The sequence below is a fragment of the Ostrea edulis genome, chromosome 2 (assembly GCF_947568905.1).
Source record: "Ostrea edulis chromosome 2, xbOstEdul1.1, whole genome shotgun sequence".
NCBI lineage: Eukaryota > Metazoa > Mollusca > Bivalvia > Ostreida > Ostreidae > Ostrea > Ostrea edulis.
The window spans coordinates 18,003,182-18,011,770 of record NC_079165.1 but is presented as its reverse complement, the minus strand read 5'-3'; the positions used below and the strand labels follow the sequence as shown (position 1 = coordinate 18,011,770).

General features: G+C 35.4%; 1 protein-coding gene and 1 long non-coding RNA gene across 18 annotated transcripts in view; one reads left to right on the top strand and one right to left on the bottom strand.

The window, feature by feature from the left end:
* The window catches only part of LOC125678101 (uncharacterized), a 168,752-nt gene that overhangs the window by 80,059 nt on the left and 80,104 nt on the right, over window positions 1-8,589 (bottom strand). Inside the window, exon 2 of one of the 17 annotated variants that reach the window (XR_008800505.1) lies at window positions 8,478-8,557. The exons of the other annotated variants lie outside the window; for them this stretch is intronic. This is a non-coding gene — a long non-coding RNA (uncharacterized LOC125678101). The remainder of the gene's footprint in view (window positions 1-8,477; window positions 8,558-8,589) is intronic. 17 annotated transcript variants of the gene reach the window in all.
* LOC125678098 (40S ribosomal protein S19-like) overlaps window positions 2,982-8,589 on the top strand; it is a 193,108-nt gene continuing 187,500 nt past the window's right edge. Inside the window, exon 1 of the mRNA XM_048916231.2 lies at window positions 2,982-2,986. The gene's annotated coding sequence lies outside the window, so the exon portion shown is untranslated. The remainder of the gene's footprint in view (window positions 2,987-8,589) is intronic.

Below are 8,589 nucleotides of genomic sequence, written 5' to 3'. Positions count from 1 at the left end.
ATACTGCAGATGTATTTAATGTCAGATTGAATTTTGTTATTTTCGTGTCTAGGAGAAAACAAAAAAAATAAATACAATACAAATTTTTTATTCCAGAAAATATTTATTTTAACGTCAGAAATATCCTTTACTATTTGACATCTATTTATAGATCACATATTTCGCCCGTACTGTAATCATCACCATTGTATTCTTGCACTTTGTTGTGTAAATATATCTAGTCAATCAACTCATTACAAAACACACAGATGCCAAAATAAATTTCCAACGTAATTAAGAATGATTACTATCAAAACAGTACAACTAATTTTAAGATAGAGTGTTATGAGTATTGACACTAACACGACAAGAGTGCAGGTAGATCTACGGATTTCAGCTAACCGCTCATGCAGACAGTGCATCTGATATGCCACCGAGACAAAATTCATCTGAATGTCACATCTAATGTCATTTCTAAGAAATCTGTAGATCCACCAGCACTATGTCATTCATCTGTATGTCACATCTAATGTCATTTCTAAGAAATCCGTAGATCCACCAGCACTATGTCATTCATCTGTATGTCACATCTAATGTCATTTCTAAGAAATCCGTAGATCCACCAGCACTATGTCATTATCCACACCTTTCTTCAGATGATCCGACATCTGGGCCGCATAGAGACAGACACACAAACTAAAATACATGACTTGCAAAATTTACAATGATGTGATTACTTTCGGATTATTTTCTTTTGAATCATAATCAAACTGTACTGATTGTTTTCATTTAAAAGAGATTGCAATTATATTTTTAAAGGATATGTTTTCATAGCAGGGGGTACATACTGTACACATAAGCACACAATACAAGATACCTTACAGTTTATTTTTTATTGACTTTATGAAACTTTACAGTCTCAAAAACTGACACATAAATAAAATTAGATTTGTCTGAGTGACACAAATGCCCTCGCCCATGGGCAGGTTTTATACTTGTCAATTTCTTTAAGCAAGTAAAATTTAGGGTGGGCTTGTAAATTTCATAACTTGTTCACCCACATGGTAAATAAAGCTATTGATAAGACTCATTATAATATCATTGGGTTTGGCATTCCTGAAGTCATGATTAATTCTAATACTGCTTAGTGTTTCAATGACCTGTGAAACAAAAAGCAAGCAAGGCGAGACAATTGAAATTGTCCTCATTCTTTAGCATTCAAGAGAAGCGGCCTAGTTTTCCTCAAGCTCAGATGATGAGCATGTTAAGTTGTATGAAAATGAAAACGGGGCTCAGGTTCAAAACGATTTTGAACCGACAATTACTCAATTCTCAATCCCGCAAAAAAAAAAAGTACCACACCGAAAATACAATTTTTGTACCATGTATTGAATGAACAAAATATTTGAATTGAAAGAAACATGTTTCACACGGTTTTTATTTTACATTCCTTGAATATAAATTAAAATTCTCATTAAAAAAGGATTTTATCAAATAATGATTAATTATGTGACGCAAACTGCTCGTAAACTTAAGCCTGGGACTTGCCTTGAAAATACCTGCATAGTAACAAAAATTTAACCCCGATATGAAATATTGTAGATCGTGGGCTGATAAATCTTGTGGGGATCCGGGTTAGAATAGGTCCTCAGTATTCCTTGCTTTTCTTAAGAGACAACAAAATGGGGCGGTTCTTTGAATGAGACCGCAAAAACCGAGGCCCCGTGTCACAGCAGTTGTGGCATGATAAAGATCCCTCTCTGCTCAAAGACCATAAGCGCCAAGCATAAGCCTAAATTTTGCAGCCCTTCACTGGCAATGATAATGTCTCTATATGAGTGAAAAATTCTCAAGTGGGACGTTAAACAGTATACAATCAATCAATCAAGTTCAAACCCTGTTTAAATTGCTACAACTCTGCCACAAGTCATCCAATTGGACCCATGTAAGAACCTGACCTGTATATTATTCTCATGATATATACATGTATCTATATTTCAAATTTCAATTCAAGAGTTCCATATGACAGAATAAATTAACAGAAACTGAATTGAATTTGTTTGCGTCCAAGTGACTCAACTCTTCCAGAACTTAAATGACGGAACCAAATATGAACTTGACCTGCATATTTTCAGGATGTACCTCATTCCTAAATTTCAATTCAAAATGTTCATGGATGCTTGAATTGTTTGGAAATTTTTTTGTCCAAGGGGCACAACTCTGTCAAGAAGCTTTTGACCTGACCCAAATACTAGTGATGGGCAATCGGCAGTGAAAGCGAAATGTCGTCGGACCGACGGACATGTCCGGTAATTTGACTCTCGGTCCGGTAAACTTCGTTATATTTTCGGTCCGAATGTCCGGTGACTTTCCAGCAACAGTATCGAAAACTACGCAGCATTTTCCCCCTTATATAACTGGTACCGATAAACGGTACCATTTCCAATGCCAAAAACTGTTGATTTTTCCCAATTTTGAGACTAAAAGTTCCCAATTTACTTGCCGAAAAATAGACCGCTGAAATCGTAATTTTCTTAGTCTGAAATGTTGTACGAGTTAACTAAAATGTTCCCTTTCGGTATTAAATCGAAAGTACAGATCATGGCAGTGTGTTTTGTACGATGATTCCTTATGTTTAACAACAACAAATATTACCGTAAAAAAGTTTGTAAAGAGATGAATATTTCTTGTTTTGTTGTATTTATTCTTTTCTTTTAGCTGAAATCATTTGCTGTTTCACAACAACAAATATTACCGTATAAAAATTTGTTTTGTTGTATTTTTTCTTTTCTTTTAGCTGAAATCATTTGCCTATACATTGGTAGAAAATTCCCAATTTGTTCGATTTTGACGCTATTTTTCCCAATTGAATGGGTACCGGTACCAGTGGGTAGAGAAAAAAATTGCTGCTACGTTTCGACTTCCAGTTCCATTTATAAAAAAAAAAACATACAAAAACGCCAATATGTTCCAATTAAAATGGAACAGTAATGCAGTCCACAGTAAACCTTTAAAACGAAAATCCAATGACCAGGAGGCTCAAAGTCTTTCATGTTTTAATATAAAATTACTACTACTTTTTTTCGGTCTGGTAAAATGTGATTCGGTCCGGTAATGTTCCTGTGTTTACCAGACCGAATGTCCTGTAAAACATTTCAACATTTCGCGATCACTGAATCGGTCTAAAATCATAATCGATAATCGTTTTGTAATTGGGAATAGAAAACTGATCGATTCTCGATTAATGATCATTTTTCTATGATATTTAAAAAAAATATTTTTCATTCAATATTATTTGTTTAAACCTTCTGCACCACCATGTTATTATCTATGACGTCATAATATACTTAAAAAAACCTTTTCCCATCATTCGTTTATGACGTCGTTATGTACGTGAAATGTTAGGACGCCTTTATGATGTCAGGCCATTTCAAAACTATTTTAAAATGTAACGCCTGAGGATTATAAAATGAAAGCGCTTGCGTTAAAATTTTGACTTTGTGTACTGTTTATTCTATTTCTTTTAAGATATATATATGGATAATACACATGAGAAATGCAAGTTAACAGAGGTCAAGGTTTACAGTTAGCTTTGCGTCTCAGTGCAATGGAGCACAGTACAACTCATAGGAGTTTTCCGATTCTGTAAGCCACATTGTTTACACAACAGGAAATTTTTAAAGTGCTTCACATCTCTTCTAACAGGAAAACAAAGGTGTGAAAAAGATTAAGTGGTGGGATTTTCACATTATAATACAGGGATTTTGCATCTTGAAAGTATTATGATAATGAAGTAAATTTACATTCATTTAAAAAAATTTTTTTTTTAAATATCATAAACCATATCATATTAAACTGGTACTGTAAACAAACTTTTAATCGTGGCTACTCTATTTCGTGATTCACCTGTGGTAAACTGGTTCGTGACGAGTAATTATCCCGATTGAGCCTTTTTCAAGCCTATGACAGACATTCAAGGACTGGTTCACAATGAGAAATATTTGTGATGATGAGGTTCTCATGCAATTTTCTCGCATGCGAATAAAAGTTGGTTTACAGCATTACACTTGATTATTCTAAACTGTGACTATCTACTGTATCAATACAGTTGCACAGGGATTAAAATTAACGGGTCGCCTGAGGCGACTAAATACTGGTACGGGCGACGAAAATTTTGTAAGGCACTGACCCGGTTGGTGACCAGAATTTCCTCTATGTCCAATGTTGTAATATCGGTGATAAACACAGTTTCTCATTGAAATCAGTTTGTGTTTATTATCTTTTTAAATAAAATAATAAAAAATTAGATCGGCGAATCTCTATAAGATTTTTTTTAAATAAGGCGTGTTACGTAGTAATGTTACGGAATTTCAAATAGTGATTTGGGTATCTACATTTACATTGCGTGATATGTTTCCTGTTAGTTAAGTCGCACATGGGTGAAGATTAGCCCGATTAGGAAAATCCAAAAAGCATCATGTGGGGATTTATTGAAAGGATCCCACAAATAAACGAAAGAGAGAATACAATAAAAACTGTGAACTAACAAGAAAGAGAAAATTCCAAATTTCGTGGAAGGAAAACAGTTCGCGGTTGGAGTTAGACAATGAGCTAAGCATGTTTTGCACGTTCCCCAAGCATGGAAAAGGAATAGAACACAAGTTCCAGTACATGCAGTGAATAATAATAAACAATAAAGTGAATTTTTCTGACAAAATGTGTTCTTCGTTATATGGGCTAGTAAATCTCATTCTGGGCTGGTGAAATTTGAAAGTTGGTAGCCCGTTTGGCTACTTAATTTTAATCCCAAAGATGGCCAAGGTCACAAGGACAAATATTGTACTAGTAGAAAGATCTTGGCACAGTCTGCGAAATTAGTGGTAGTCCAAACGCCCGAGGCCAGTGATTTTCCTGTCGGACTTGTAAAACCCGCTTGGCAACAAGTCCGACTGACTTCTTAAAAAAAATTACCCATCGGGAGTTTTAATTTGACAATCGGAAGTAAATAAATATTACGCGAATGCTCAAGTCATAGAATTAGAATAACTCGCCCCAAACAAAGTCATTTGTCCCATTAATTACGCATCTTCACTCAGTCTGTTCCGGATTTGTCTTGAAAACTATTCAGATTTTGCATGCGTATAATTTACTTTCATTTTCAACGACTTTCATTATTCAATGTCAGTCTTGAAGTATTTTGCCAGGGCAGTCCCTTGCAAAGCACCAAAGCGCAAGGCCAATGATGATAGACCTTTTTTTCCCTGGCAAGTGAAATTGAGTTCGGGCAGGTGGATTTCCTGAAAACGGTTGCCCGAATGGCTTGTGGTTTGCAAATCTTAATATCATTGACTGTTGGCACAAGAAATGCTCATCTGCAATATGAAAGCTAATATTTACCATTTAGAAGTTATGACCAATGTCAATTTTTTTAAAAGTAGGTCAAATGCCAAGGTCAGAAGGTTTAGTAGCAACAGAAAGGTCTTGTCACAAGGAATACTCATGTGAAATATCAAAGCTCTAGCATTTACTGTTAAAAAGTTACTGACAAGTAGAGGTGTGCGGTATTACTGGTTTAACGTTGTACAGGTATTTTTCTGGTGCCGGTATGTACCGCGGTACACGAGGCGAAATACCAGTATATTCAAGTCTGATAACCCTTAACAAAAATATAAAATTGAAACAAAGTAAAAATATTAAGAACAATTAATTAAAGAAATTTGTGTACGCAGTGACTCACTTTATTTACATCGTTCCTTCGTTGTGATGTAATGAAAGGTAAGTCTGTTAACTACACAATCGGTAAAACATATGAAGTATAAAATGCGATAATTTGATTATTAATGATACGAAAACAAATCAAAATTAAACAAACAAAAAAATAATAGAAAACATTTCATTAAGTAAACATTTTAATATATAAGGTAGATTATAAAAATTGTTTTTTTATGTTGTTTGGTTTATGCGGATCAAATACCATTCCCGCCTATTAGGCTACCTTGAGGTGCAAGAATGTAGGAATTGTGGTTGAAGAACAAGAACACGTTCGTGCGCACATGTTCTCGTTATTCTCTTTAGAGAAGTGGACAGGCGTATCCTACATGTAGAAGTTTTCGTCATTCGCAACTCTACGAACTTCTAGACTTTGAGATCGTGTCAAATAAATTCCACAGGTTTTCCCCCTATTAGTTATTTTGATAGTCGTTCCAGTCAGTAGTCTAGTCACAGACGATTCTAGTCATGATAAAGAGACACTGCTATATAGTATGTACTATATGCTTACTTTTATCAATGGATCAAACTTTTGTTCTGTTAACTGGCTTCAAAATAAATTTAAATAAGATATTTTCCTTATTATTTATATTTGTATAAATTGAATGCAATTTACAATCAATAAACTAATAACTGCTTTTTATATACAATAAATCACAACTAAAATTGAATCAGAATATTGAAAGATTAAATCTGCGATATTATACCGTGGTATGTACCGCGGTATTTTGCAAATACCACGGTACCTTTATTTTCTGCAGTACCCAACTCTATTAACAAGGTTAAAGTTTCAGACAGAATGACAGACAGGACAAAAACAATACCCCCCCCCCCCCCCGATCTTGGGAGGGGGGGGGGGGGCTTAAAACATGTCGGACTACTTAGTAAACTCTCCATGGCACTAGTCCACACGGACTAGTGAAAATCCAGACATCTTGAATTGGTTAGGAGTTCAGCAAATTTGTCCAAGTCTCTGATGTGTAGAGGTCAGACAAGTTTGATTGCCAGTGACCAGATAGCTCAGTTGGTAGAGCACCTGACTGGAGATTCAGGGGCCCTGGGTTCGAATCACGATCTGCTCCATCGGATTTTCTCCCTTCCTATCATTTGGTATCATAAACCAGCCCCTGGAACTGACAGGTTAAAAATGTCTGCCAGGACGGGATTAAGATCCTGGGTTGATATCTTCCAAGGTGCAGAGATATATAGGATGGGCAGGAGGAATGTGGTGGTCAGACAGGATCGATGGCTGGAGGCCAGATTATGAGATAGCTCAGTTGGTAAAGCACCTGACTGAGAACAGAGATTCAGGGGGCTTAGGTTCAAATCCCGGTCTGGTCCCTTACTGATACACAATGGATGTTTGAAGTTATGGTTGAATACCTGCATGGTTAAGCTTTTGCATGACAATGACATTTACACTACAGATGTTTGAAGCTATAGTATGAATACCTGCATGGTTAAGCTTTTGCATGACAATGACAAGCTGACCTTCCAGACAGTGGAGGTTTATAAAAGAATGCTTCTGAAGAAAACAAAATAAAGTATGGCTGTCCTTTTCTACTGTGGGTGTCAGAAACTGAATTGTTTGCATCTGTAAATATTGTTCAAATGGTTTTATTGAATACCATTGAATAAAAATTAATTTATTATCATTTTATATGACATAGTGGACCGACTACTGAAATGCTTTGCGGACTATTGAACTTTAATAGTCACTTGTCTCACTGTCTGTACAGACTAGTGCTTGAAAAGGTTAATTCTGAATCCTGATAAGCATGCAATAAAACACAGTTCAGTTCATTACGATCAACATGGACTATCCTTCAATTTTATTAATTTTGATGATAATTAACTTCTTTGAAGGTCAGTTCAATCTCTCACCACAATGTTACATCTTTTTAGAGGTATTACTTGAGAATTTTTTTTAATGTAACATGAGCTATAGTATAATACTAAACTTTGGACCTTAATTAGTAGACCCCACCCAAGCCCCATGGGTCATAGTCAAGATTGCTTGTATATTAAATTTGTACTCTGGGCTTGTGGTTCTTCCTGCTTATTTTTATGTAAAGGTACAAACCCTTTTTAATGGTAACCACGCCCTGATTATGGGCAATGTGGTTTAAATAAACTAATAAATCTATACTGTTGATGAAAATTCTGCATTCTCATATGACAAAATATGCCCTTATGGTTTTTCATTAGAAGATATTTGAAGAATTGTGCCACATTTCCATGCAAATTAAACTCCTACTCAGTACTGTAGCCCCACCTTAATCTAAGGGTCATGAATCTTAACTAAATAACCCCCAATAAGAGACTTTTTCTCTCTAAGAGTACCCCAGAAGATTGAAAATGAAGACTTTTCTGTATCTTTAAACCCTATTGCACCCCCATTATTGGCTCAGACTTGAATTTTCATAAAAGTGTTGGCTTTTGAGGTCCTGTGGTTCTTAATAAGATTTTTTAATTCCACACCCTAATTTTACAATTTCTTCATTCTCTAAGGAAGGTGTGGTTCTTCATTTGAAGAAACTTGAATCCCTTTTACCCAAGGATGCTTTGCACCAAGTTGTTGTTTGAACTTGTTTCAGTGGTTTTTGAGAACTCAGAAATGTGTGAAGATTATTACAGAAGGTCATATTGACCAAAGACATCCGACAAATGTTGGATAAATTCTACGATTAGAAAAACTTTCAGCTCAGGTGACCATGTATAAGCTTCACCTTAGCATAATGGTTTTCATCTTTGTTTCTTTTTCCACACCTGGAGCATTTGATTAGCACAGACAGCCAATAACGTCTTTCTGGATTCAAGTTGAAAAGAAGGAGCTTGAAA